The sequence below is a fragment of the Orycteropus afer genome, unplaced genomic scaffold, assembly GCF_000298275.1.
Source record: "Orycteropus afer afer isolate SDZICR_OR568_19922 unplaced genomic scaffold, OryAfe1.0 scaffold00034, whole genome shotgun sequence".
Lineage (NCBI taxonomy): Eukaryota > Metazoa > Chordata > Mammalia > Tubulidentata > Orycteropodidae > Orycteropus > Orycteropus afer.
In genome coordinates, this window is record NW_006921621.1 from 13009815 (window position 1) to 13023255 (window position 13441).

The 13441-nt window shown below is 38.8% G+C and overlaps 1 protein-coding gene across 1 annotated transcript in view; it reads left to right on the forward strand.

Moving 5' to 3' along the window:
* SUPT3H (SPT3 homolog, SAGA and STAGA complex component) overlaps window positions 1-13441 on the forward strand; it is a 316601-nt gene that overhangs the window by 248481 nt on the left and 54679 nt on the right. The gene's annotated exons all lie outside the window — the stretch shown is intronic.

A 13441-nucleotide genomic window follows, 5' to 3' on the forward strand; every position in this document is an offset into this window, starting at 1 on the left:
CCATCTTGCCCCGCCTCTCCATCATCAAATATCTTAACAGAAACCATTTTGTTAAATGACTATAATATAATTACAGGTTTTACATTTATGAATTCCAGAGGATTTTGCTGTTCCATTGAAGCCCAAGAGGCAGCCTTGTGTTCAACATACTTGAACTACCTATTCTGAGTCTAAGTACAGCTAGAGCTTCTTCAATAGATAAGCCCCTGCAGGACTTTCTTATTCAGAGGTTTTGAACCCACAAGTACTTTCACAATGATTTCTATTTTATTGGTGGTGCTTTTAATTAGGTAGGTAGGCTCCTTCTCCCCCCCCCCCCCATTTAAGAGTTGCAAATAGACATTAGTTTTCTGAGTATGTAGACACTTCTGATTGCTTCTGTTCAGATATATAGGGATTTACATTAATAATATTGAAAATGAAAGCAGTTTTGATTGCTGTGATCCTAGTGTAATCTGTTGATAGTTATATTTGATCAAGTCTGTCTCTGTTTTTCTGAAAGTGACTAAATCTTAGCTTACTCAGGAAATCATTTTGTTCCTTTTGTGTTAACTTGTGCTTTCAGCTAGATCAGCCTCTGTGGCAGATTTCTTTTGATGAACTTGTTCATCTCTGACTCATGAAAACAGCTCAGCCAATGATGAGAAAAGAAACTTCAGCTTTAAAATGATTGAGAGCATTCTCTGTAGGGTATTAACAATTTAATTGGGTTAGTTTTGTTTCTGATCTTAACTCAGATGGTGTTCAGTTGTAAAAGCCTGTTTTTCCTCCATAATATATTCTCTTGTGAATTTCTCCTAGCCTGGTGACTTCATATCTTCAGTGGTGTACAGTGTAATAGGATTATTCATCTTTTTATAATTTCATCTGCCTTCTTTTTGAATTTTTAAAGTCTGTGTGATTCAGATTTACAGTTAAACATATTTTTCTCATGTCTTCACTTTTTTCCAAAGTTTATTTACAGCAGTTTTTTTCCTTCAATTGAATATTCCTAAATGAATAATGGAACCATCATAATAGAGTACCTTCTTGCTTAGAATACTACAGATTGACCATGGAAAGAGTTTTAAATTTTAAATTATTTTACAAACTGTGATATTGAAACTATCAACATAAATGATAGGGAGGAAATGCTATAATCTCATCATTCAAATCCATCGTTGACCCAGTTATCTCTGCTCCTCAACATTTCAGGCAGTAACAGTACAGTTTTCAGATAGGGAGAAGTATTCTGATCAGAAATGAGAGGCAGGTCCTACTCTACTGGCATAAGAGTACGGGCATTTGTTGTGGTCTGTGTTTTAGGAACATTGTACCATAAGTGTTCCAGAGATAAGCCTGTAATTTTTGCAACAAACCATGATGTTAGAACCAAGAAGGGTTTTTATAGAAATGATATGATATGATTTATATTTCAGACTGATGTGTGAGGATTAGTGGTTCCTTCAGTATCCTGGTCATCCTGTGAGTCTCATCTGTGAAATGGCTTCTGTGTTCAAACCAGATATAGGAATAGGAGCCCTGGTGGTTCAGTTGTTAAAGTGCTGGGCTGCTAACCAAAAGGTCAGCAGTTGGAATCCACCAGCCACCCTGTGGGAGAAAGACATGACATTCTGCTACCGCAGAGATTTATGGCCCTGGGAACCCAACAGGGCAGTTCTACTCTGTCCCGTAGGATCACTATAAGGTGCTTATGGGTTGGAATCTACTTGAAGGCAGTTGGTTTAGTTTTTCTTTTTTTTCCCCTTTAGTTTTCAAACTCTGTCCTGTAATTTTGGTGTTTTCAGGAAGAACTACTTTGCAGAGGACAAGGAAAATTGGAAGGCTCTACGTCTCCTTCCCTCACTTCTCTTAAAGCATCTCTACTTTTAATGGTTTCATTGATGACCATTCCATAAAATCTCTTAAATTATATATCCATCCACATACATATTCTATAGGAGCTGTGATAGCACAGTGCCTAAGGCATTTGACTGCTAGCCAGAAGGTTGGCAGTTCAAACCCACCAGCCACTTAACGGAAGGAAGATGGGCAATCTACTTCTGTAAAGATTTACCACCTTGGAAACCCAATGAGGATAGCTATGAGTTGGCATCAACTCAATGGCAGTGAGTTTGTTTTTGTTTTATTTTGTTTTAGTACATTATATATACAATTATATTGTATATACATCCATATATATGAGTATCTTATTTGAATATATCTTTTCAAATACATATTATGTTTTCTATATATTCAAATATATATTATACTAGAATATGCATTATTTTTTATATATATTTGAAATAAGCATCCACACACATATCAAAGCTTCTTGTGTAATTAAAAAAAAAAAAAAAGCATAGGCTATGAAGTAAGGCAGACCTGATTTCACATTGTAGCTCAGCTTACTTGCTTAGCAATCTTGAACAAGTTACCTACCATATCTAAACTATAGCATCATCATTTTAAACATAAGATTTGTATGTACCAACTGAGATTATTGAATGAATTAAAAGGGATAATATAAAGGAGTTAGCATGGTATCTCGACACATAGTAGTTAGTTCCCTTCTCTTCGAATAATGGTTCTTTACCGAGGAGGATTTTCTCCCCAGGGAACATTTGACAATGTCTGGAAACATTTTTGATTTTCCCAACCTGGAGAGTGGTAGTTGGATGCTACTGGCACTCCTGGGTAGAAGCCAGGAATGCTGATAAGTATCCAACAGTGCACAAGACAGTCTCTATGACAAAGAATTATTTGGCCCAAAATGGTGTCAAGATTGATAAACCCTTCTGTGGTGGTGGTGATGATTGTTGTTAGGTGGCTTCATGTTGATTCCGACTCATGGTGACCCTACATACAAAACATGGCCCAATCCTGCACCATCCTCACAATCCCTACTACACTTGGGCCCGTAATTGAAGCCACTGTGTCGATCCATCTTATTGAGGGTCTTCCTCTTTCTCTCTGACTCTCTGCTTTACCGAGTATGATATCCTTCTCCAGGGAATGGTCCCTTCTACCAAATGACCAAAGTTGGTGAGATGAAATATGGTCATTCTCTCTTCCAATGAGCATTCTGGCTGCATTTCTTCCAGGATTGTTCATTCTTCTGGCAGTCTATGGTATTTTCAGTATTCTTCACCAACATCACAATTCAAAGGCATCAATTCTTCTTCATCTTCTTTATTCATTTTCTAGCTTTCACATGCATAAGAGGCAGTCCATGACTTGGGTTAAACACATCTTAGTCTTCAAAGTGATATCTTTGCTCCTCAACACTTCAAAGAAGTTTTTTGCAACAGATTTGCCCTGTGCAATACAACATCTTATTTCTTGTCTGCTGCTTCCATGGGTATTGATTGTGGATCTAAGTAAAATGAAATCCCTGACAACTTTAAACTTTTCTCCATTTATCATCATGCTGCTTATTAGTCCAGTTGTGCTGCTGCTATGGTGGTAATGGTGGTTGTTAGTTGCCATAGAGTTGATACCAACTCATGGTGACCACATGTAGAGTAGAACTGCTCCATAAGGTTTTCAAGGTTGTGATCTTTCAGAAGCAGACACTAGGCCTGTCTTCCGAGGCACCTCTGGTTGGGTCCAAACTACCAGCTTTTTACCTACTAGTGAAATTACCATGGACTGCTAAAAGAACTAACAGATCTATCCGGGAGGAAGTGTAGCCTAAATGCTCCTTGAAAGCGAGAATGGCCAGACTTTGTCTCACCTACTTTGGTCATTTTGTCAGAAGGGACCATTCCCTGGAGAAGAATGTCATGCTTGGTAAGGTGGAGGGTCAATGAAAGAGAGGAAGAAGGCCTTCAATGAGATGGATTGACACGGTGGCTGCGATGATGGGCTCAAGTATAGCAAGGATCATGGAGCTGGCACAGGACCAGGGGAAGTTTCGTTCTGCTGTGCATGGGCTGGCCATGAGTCAGAAATGGCTCGATAGCACCTAACAACATTAACAACAGTTTAATTTAAATGCAACTATATTTTTCATTATATAACCAATTCATGCCCATTCCTGATAGTTTAAAACATAGAAAAGAAAGAATTATTATACTTACATTAATTAGTATATTAGACCATAGACTATTGACCAAGAAAATCCAGTTTTGAAATTCTCATTTTTACTATTTTCCACTATTGATACTCTATTTTCAGTATTTCCAGAGCACTATTATGAACTAATCATCACAAATATCTTTCAGTGTATTTGTCAATTACTAATAGTGGTGTAGTGCCTAAGGCATTTGACTGCTAACCAGAAGGCTGGTGGTTCAAATGCACCAGCCGCTCCTCGGAAGGAAGGTTGGGCAATCTACTTCTGTAGTGATACCCCCTCGGAAACCCAAGGAGTGGTTGCTATGAGTCACAATCGACTTGACGGCAGTGAGTTTGGTTTGGATTTGGTTTAATGCTTTTGTACTTGTCAAGAATTATTTATTTTCATCACAAAATTTCTTTTAAACCCCTTTACTCTAGACTCCTAGAGTCTAAAGCTATTCCTTTAGAAAACATCATGTAACTTCTGTAATACACTCTTAATACCTTAGACACATAAAATTATGGAAGCCACTTTGGGAGAACAGATTAGCGCCAGTGGAAACTTGAGCTTTCAGGCTGTGAAATGGAAAATATACTGTATATTTATTCCATTTTCTAATTCATAGACAACTCTGGGTCACTTTTAAATGAACTTCTGATATTACAACTGCATCCATCAGGATTCTGATTTTAGGCCCCTAAATACTGCGATAACATTTCCTCTTTCCTGGATCTTCTTTTGCTGAGAACATATATTTAGGCCTATGCTGTTTCTGTGTTATTTTTTGCCTCTTGAGTAACTATTTTGATTATTTTTGTGTGTATGGACATTTAATGATCTCCTGTCAGTGAGGCAGAATTAACCCAAGAGGAAAAGCACTACTTCATTGATTTATTTAGTAAAAAATATCTGTCACCATATATCCAATGCCCAATACAGTATTTTGGAGGAATTACAAAAGAATGTTAAGATCCTTCTCCTCAAAACACTAAACTGTTTTTGTCAACTTTATTTACTTTTCTGTTGGTTTTTCTTGGATTTCTTTTTTAAAAAAAATTGAGTATAACTCACTGTTAAAAAGAAAAAGGAAAAAAAAAAAACATTAATGAAATGTGCAACTGAAAAAGTAAAAGTTCCCTATGTCCAACCCTCAAAGATAAATACTATTAAAATTATAAAGTATATGCTTCTAGGCTGATTTTCCTCTATGTGTTGTACATAAACATAAATGAGATCAAGTTACATAATTCTAGTTCACAACTTGAGTTTTGCAATTAATACTACCTTTCCTGAAGCATTTATCATCATTGAGGGGAGACAAAAGTAGTATACACAGAAAAGTGCAGGGGTGTAATTTAGTCTGTTATTGTTTTCATCCTGACTCATAGGGACCCTATAGGACCCATAGGTTTTCCTAGGCTATAATATTTACTGGAGCATATCACCAGGCTTTTCTCCCACAGAGCTCATGGTGAGTTTGAACCACCAATCTTTTGTTTTGCAGCTGAGTACTTAACCATTGCACCATGAGGGCTCCTAGAAGGAAAATGCTATCTTTCTTAGGGAGAAACAATGTGAGCTACGGTTTTTAGGAAAAGCTTCTTAGAGGAGGTAGTGTTTATGGTGACCCCTGAAAAGAGGGAAAAAATTAAATTACCAGGAGAAGGGAGAGAGGTGTGTGGTAGTTCGGTTTGTGTGTCAACATGGTTGGGCCTGGTTGAGTGGCTGGGCAGCTGGTGGTAGTTAATCCCCATGAGGAGACTGGCAATCAACTCCATGGTGGGATTTACCACAAGCAGCCGAGTAGCTGCCTTTGGGTATATGGTCTGCTTCCTGTATATAAGGAGAAGCCTTTGGGAATGGTCTCTAGCCTATGGCACGCTTGGACCCTGCATGTAGCCGTGTTGTTGCTCAGCAGCCTGCTATGCTCTGCCGACCTTGGGACTTACGATGGACTTAAGTTAATGGCCTGCCATGTGGTTTGGTAACATTGGACTGTGCCTTTTTACTTGTCACCCTTGAGGCTTCTCAGCCTCAGCAGCCAGCAGCTGTCTGAGTGAAGAAATGCCTCTAGCTCCAGTGGGCTGGGAGCAGGAGGCAGAGCTGTACCCCAAGGTTGAGGGGCTTTCACCCAGCCCCTAGAGCCTGGCACTTGAACTTGGACTTAAAGCCTCCAAATTGTAAGAATAAACTCTGTTTGTTAAGGCCATCCCATTTGTGATATGTTTCCTTTCAGAGTGGCACTAGGTGACCAGAACAGGGTGGCTAGCAACTTAGGAAGGAAGGGGCAGAGTATAGCAAAAAATGGCAAAGAGGGTCTTGACTAAGGGAAAGAATATTGGTTAGGTTGTATTATGAACAGTATGTGCCTAGGTAGAATGGGCCAGATTATGACTGCATTTGTAATCTAAGGATTTACCTTCAATCTGACATTGCTAGCCATTTGTTTAAATGTATGAGGCAGAGAAATGAAAGTGGTGAGGGGGTGAAGGAGGGCCTGTTATCATGAGGTCTCACTATGTGCAAGTCTCTTTTTATATGTTGTTATGAAGAGCAATTGTAGTTAAGATGGCTTGGGAAGGGAGGAACCAACCAGTCAAGAATCTGTTGCAGGTGATCCAGGACCAAAATGATGACTTTTGCAGTAGGGTGGAACCAAAGGGAAATCCAGTATGCATTTAGAGAGAGACTCACTTGACCTTTGGGTAGGCGTATCTACTAAATTACAAAGCAACTCTGCAAGCAGAATGAGCCCTCACTGGAATACCAGGTTATCTCTGTGACTCTCCAGGTAAACCCTATAACCTTTCTAGTTCTAGCTTCCTTACCCGCAGCATGAGGAGTATAGTTTCTCAGTTTCTTCAGCATTCTGTGGAGCTTACAGATCTGTCAGTGAGTTTTCTGCAAATAGACTACAGCAAACATATATTAACATTTATAAACATTCTTCAGTTCATATATTGTCATGTTGCTGAATGCTGCCATCAACTACTCCATTTGATAGTCAATTTCAGCTGCCAATTCCATCATCTAGCATGAGGTGTTGTTGTTAGGCACAGTTGTGTGTATAATACAGGAAACGTTGCCCCATTCTACACCATCCTCACAATTGTTGCTGTGTTTGAGCCCATTGTTGAAGCCAGTATGTCAATCCATTTCATTCAGGACCTCCTTCTTTTTTGCTGATCCTCTGCTTTAGCAAGCATGATGTCCTTCTCCAGGGATTGAATCCTCCCAAGAACATGTTCAAAGCAAGCAAGACACAGTCTTGCCAGCCTCACCTCTAAGGAGCCTTCTAGCTATACTCTTCAAGACAGATTGGTTTATTCTTCTGGTAGTCTAGTCCATGGTATATTCAATGTTTTTCACCAACATGAGTTAGTTGGTAGATTAACCATTGGCATTTTGCCTTTTCATTGCAGAAAGGGCTTTGTATTTCCATTATAAGACCTCTAAGAGTAATCAAAATTAGATTTTTCTAAAAATCTGAGGTAGAAGTGAGAGCAGATAGGCTTTCATCTTGGTTTGAAAGTTATGTTCTGTGATTCTGTGTTGCTGATGAAAGATAAATGTCATGTCTTGAGAAGCTGCCAAGAGATATGCCAGCACATAGCTTCTATAGCTTTTAAGTATACTTTGGTGAAAGCATGCAGAGAATTTAAATGAAACTATATGCTGCATAAGTAATTCAGCCTCCTACCTTGAAATAGTAGAGGTTAGGGGCAAATGGTGACTGTCATTGTTGCAAATATTTTTCAAAGACACAAGCAACAGCAAGTCATGCCAATTGAACTCAGAACTTTTTACTGAAAATTCATTTTAACAATATATACTGAGAGTCTTTTGTGTTCAAGGGGTTGAACAAACAAATTATATAAAGTATTGCATCAGTAGGAATATTTGCTTCTCTGTTTTCATTTAGGTAAGATCCAGAAAATGAGTTTATTTGGCATGGAATTGTGCTTTCTAAAGTTGCTGTACAATCAGCAGAAAAGGCTGTAACTTCTCATAGTGAAATGCGTACTAGTAGCATGATGATTCTCTTTTTGCCTTTTTAAGAAGTGATCCAGTAGGATTTTCAAATAATCTGTTTGGAATGTTTCAGGAATAATATTATCTACAGTAAATTTTCATGCATTCTTCTATATTGTAATACTTTGCTTGCCCATATGGTTCGGTTACAGAAAAATTCCTGTGTATGTTACATATTTTTGTGTGTTCAAGAGCACTGTTGTTGACACCTAACACACACACCAGGAGTGGGTAGAATTGATGGATTATGTAGAAGATGAACTGGACTTGCAGATACAACAGCCTGACTAATCCAAAGATGACCTTACATTCATGTGGCAATCCGCAGAAGAGCATTGTGCGGGTTGAGAACATTCAGTATGAATCAAAGCTATGATTAAGCTACTATGCTTATTCAGTGATTTTTATTTCAGAGTGTAGTATTTTCAATGTTCTATTTAGGTGATGTCTTTTTCAATCCAGCATCTTTACCATATGGTATGATCAGATAAATTTTTAACTCTCTTTTAAAGTACTTCTTTTAAAATCAAGTTTGTATTCTAAGTCTTAGTTCAGAAGAAGCTAGAACATGAAGGGAATACAAACTTATCACAGGTAATATAGTTTAGATTAGTAATTCTTTTCATGGAAACTATGTGTTCCATAGCCTCAGATAGGTCATTTAGGACCCAGGTGTTACATCTATCTTCACCTCTTATTAACTATATGCTTTGAAAGTTATATCACTTATCTAAGTCTTGATGTCCTCAACTATAAAACAGAGTTTTTAAAACTATCATAAAGGCTATTGTGAGGTCACATTTATGAAGAAGCCTTTATAAATTGTGCTGCTCTACATAAATAATCTTATTGCCATTGCCATGGAGTTGATTCTCACTTACAGAGACCTTATACAAAAAAACAAATTCACTGCCATTGAGTCGGTTTCAACTCATAGTGACCCTTCCTTGGGTTTCTGAGGTGGTATCTCTGTGGAAGTAGATCGCCCAGTCTTCCTTCCAAGGAGTGGCTGGTGGATTTGAACCACCAGCCTTCTGGTTAGCAGTCAAATGACTTAGGCACTATGCCACCAGAGCTCCCACAGAGACCTTATAGGAATCGTTATTCTGATTATGCTGTTTTTCTCAAGCTTATGGTTCTTTTCCCCTGGCATCTTTTCCAGATATTTCTTATAGTACCAGGCATGGAAAAAGACAACCAGTGTGCACTTAAGTGTGGATTTGAATGGGTGACCTGAATAGACAAAACCTACTGCCATTGACTTGATTCTAACTCATAGCAACCCTATAAGGCATAGTAGAACTGCCCATAGGATTTCCAAGGCTGTAAATCTTTACAGAAGCAAACTACCTCATCTTCTTCCCAGAGAGCAGCTGAAGGATTCGAACTGCTGACCTTTGCGTTAACCACTATATCGTCACAGCTCCTTGATCTGAACAGAAGCAGAGGGGAAAGTGGAAATTAGGGAAATCACAGAAAATAAAAGCCTTACTTATTTACTATTTAGTCAATAACTTAGTATCATATGGGTCTTTGGCTTACAAAACCAAACCCAAACCAAACTCACTGCCATTGAGTTAATTCCTACTCATAGCAACCCCTAAGTTTCCAAGGCTGTAAACCTTTATGGAAGCCCACTGTCCATTATTTCTTCTGTGGAGCACCTGGTGGGTTCGAATCACTGACCTTGTTAGCAGCCAAGTGCCTTAACCACTACACTGCCAGAGCTCCTTTTTGGCTTAAAAGGGGGTAGAATTCTTGGCTCTATGCGGGATGCAGTACCTCGATTCACTTCATGCATAGTCACCACTTGTCTGTCAGTGGAAGCTTGCACATTGCCATGACACTGAACAGGTTTTAGCAGAGTTTCCAGACTAAGAAGAAAGGCCTGACAATCTACTTCCCAAAAACAGCCAAGAAAACCCTATAGGTTATAACAGTCCAGTCCTCAACCAATCATGGGGATGGCCAGGGCTAGGCAGCATTTCGTTCAGTTGTGCTTGAAGTCACCATGAGTCAGGGGCTGACTTGATGGCAGCTAACAACAGCATTGGCTTAAAAACTACCTACCCTCTATGAAATTCATAAAATTTGATGGTAAATCTTACAGTTCCTGGTCTTGTATCAGCCAATCAAAGATTTAAGTGCATTACTTTTGCTTTTCATCCATCTATCTATCCAGTGATTAAGCTAGCCAGCAAACATTCACTAATGACCAAATACATCCATGCTAAGCATTGGCCTGACACTGAGATTATAGAAGTGAAACACAGTTCCCATCTTTAAAGAACACATAATCCATGGCTTTCACTGTCTTCCTTAGTAGCTATCATGACAGTTTCAGGGCACAAGGTAAATATCAGGTGCTAGATGATTTGGACCTTTTTGTAAGACCAAAGTATGCCTCTTTCTTTTGCTTTTTGAAATAATTTATGGAGAAAAGATAAGAATAAATGAAAATCAGCATGATGACCATATCTGAATCATCTTGAAGTCCTAGTTAAAGAATCTGTGATTCATTGGTAAACTCACTTGACCATGCAGAGAATAGTATGTGGGCACTATCTCCTGTACTAGTCAAGGACACTATTAGTACAAGTGCTTCCCAACCTTGTCACATCACTGCACACATAGAAAATGATGATGTTTTTATGTCACACCATGATAAATGGACAAGGCAACTCATAACTAGATACCAGCCTGGAAGTTCTGCAGCCTCAGAAGAACTTTGCCCTTTATCCAGAGGGCTAAGAGAAATCAATATCTCTGCCCATGTGGTGTTTATGTGCAACACTATGGGAAACAGTAGCATTTGTAAATTCTGCACTAGATTATTCCCACGTTGTGTTGCCTTTGCTGACCTGAGGTATCACTAATTTATTTTACTCAAGAACAGTTAATTTTTAATTGTAGTGACTACATGATACTTTTTGGTAAGACCATGTATGGAATTTAGAGTATCCCAAAGAAGAACATTCAAGTAAAACATGACTATATGTTAGAGACAGATGGCATAGTGCCTAAGGCATTTGGCTGCTAACCTGAAGGCTGGCGGTTCAAACCCACCAGTCACTCTTTGGAAGGAAGATTGGACAATCTACTTTCAGAGAGAGACTGCCTTGGAAACCCAAGGAGGGGTTGCTGTGAGTTGAAATAGACTCGATGGTAGTGAGTTTATAGGTTAGAGACAGCTTTTTATGATGAAAATAGGATGACTTGGTATTTGGAGTCCTGGGCTTCATTCAATTCTAGCTTCCTCTCCTTTGCAAATCACTTCTTTCCGAACCTCAATTTGCAGATCTTTAAAATGAAGAGGATCAAACAAGTTGGAATTTAAGCTACCCTCTAGCTCTAATATGCCATGATTTTTTACTGCCCGTAAATCTTTGCTATTGAATCAATCACTTCGCACTGAGAGTTTGCTGTTTACTGTTGTTGTTGTTGTTGTTGTTGTGTGGACCCGACTCATAGCGACCCCTTCTGAGGCGGTATCACTATGGAAGTAGGTTGCCCAACCTTCCTTCCAAGGAGTGGCTGGTGGATTTGAACCTCTGGCCTTCTGGTTAGCAGTCAAATGCCGTAGGCACTACGCCACAGTGGCCTTCCATGCCTGATGCAAGGCCAGCTACATGGTGTTCCTAAGGTTAAAGGTCACTGCTCAGATGCTGAAGAAATTATAAACAAACAAAGATGTTTAATGAATTAAAGAGAATCGGCACTAGAGAGGGTGTCTGAAAGGAATGAAGTTTGCTATAATAATTGAAAGTCCTTCAGATGTTTGTGGGTACTTTTAAAATATAGACAGATGATAGGCTTTGCAGTTCAAAATTTTGTGGCCAGCTAAAATACCTCACTTAGTTAAACTGGCAAACCTTGCAACCTTTACCTCTCAGGGTAAGCTTCCCTAGTGTTCATTTCCAGAAACACTTACTGCAGGTACATCAACAGATACATTAGCCAAGTTTCTCTTGTCTAAATTGATAGAACAAGTTAGTGTTAAATCCCTTTAGGAGCTTTCTTTTTCCTTAGTTAATCTAAGTCCTTTCTGCCTATTATATGTGGGGTGGATGAAGCTGAGACTTATAGGAGTGCATAGATAATCAAGGACTGGCTGCATTATGGCAAAAGTCATTTGTCTTGCTCATAAAATAAAATGGTAGCATTTATTGATTCTACAGATTTTTGTTCCTTGTTTATTTACCGTGTCAGTTATTTTTCTAGAAACGGAAATATGGAGGTTCCCACTATATAGTCACACTTAGATTCATGTGTGTGTGTATACACATATGCACACACACACGTGAATGATATTGTTTCAATCTTAGACATTTTAAAAACAAACCAAGAGCTCTCGTGGTATAGTAGTTAAGGCGTTTGGCTGCTAACCACAAGGTCAGCGGTTCAAACCCTCCAGCTGCTCTGCAGAAGAAAGATGAGGGAGTCTGCTTCCATAAAGACTTACAACCTTAGAAACCCAATAGGGGTCACTATGAGTCAGACTTGACTCAATAGCTGTAAGTTTGGTTTGGTTGTTGGTATTAGTAACTAATGAGCCCTGGTGGTGCAGTGGTTAAGTGTCCAACTGCTGAACCCACCAGTTGATTCTCAAGGGAAAGATATGGCAGTCAGCTCCTGTAAAGATTACAACCTTGGAAACACTATGGGGCAGTTCTACTCTGTCACATGGGGTCACTATGAGCCAGAATGGACTTGACAGCAGTGGGTTATTAGTAACTGATCTGCTATGTTCAAAACATAGAAGTAAATTCTCCATTCCTTATTTCCTACTTTCCATCAGCAAACATATGCTAAGTATTATACCAGATACATTAAAAAGAGGGTTGGAACTAAAGCATTCATTCATATATATAGCATTATTCTTTGAGTTAAGTGAAAATTCACTCCATATTATATCCATATACACTTAGGAAATGTGTTTCTAAAACATGCACAAGAGGATACATATGCATGTACATATATACATATGCATGTACATATATACATATGCATGTACATATATACATATGCATATACCAAAAGAAAACCAAACTCACTGCCATTGAGTCGATTCCAACTCATAGCAACCCTCTTTGGGTTTCTGAGGCAATAAATCTTTACAGAAATAGATTGCCCAGTCTTCCTTCCTCAGAGTGGCTGGTGGATTTGAACTGCCAACCTTCTGGTTAGTAGTCAAATGCCTTAAATACTACGCCACCAGAGCTCCTTACATATACATATTGTTGTTGTTGTTGTTGTTGTTATGTGCCATCGAGTCGGACCCGACTCATAGCATACAAATATATATTTGCTTATAGATGCTCAGAAAAGGCCACTTGAACCTAGGGGTTCAAGCAAGAGAAGTCTGGG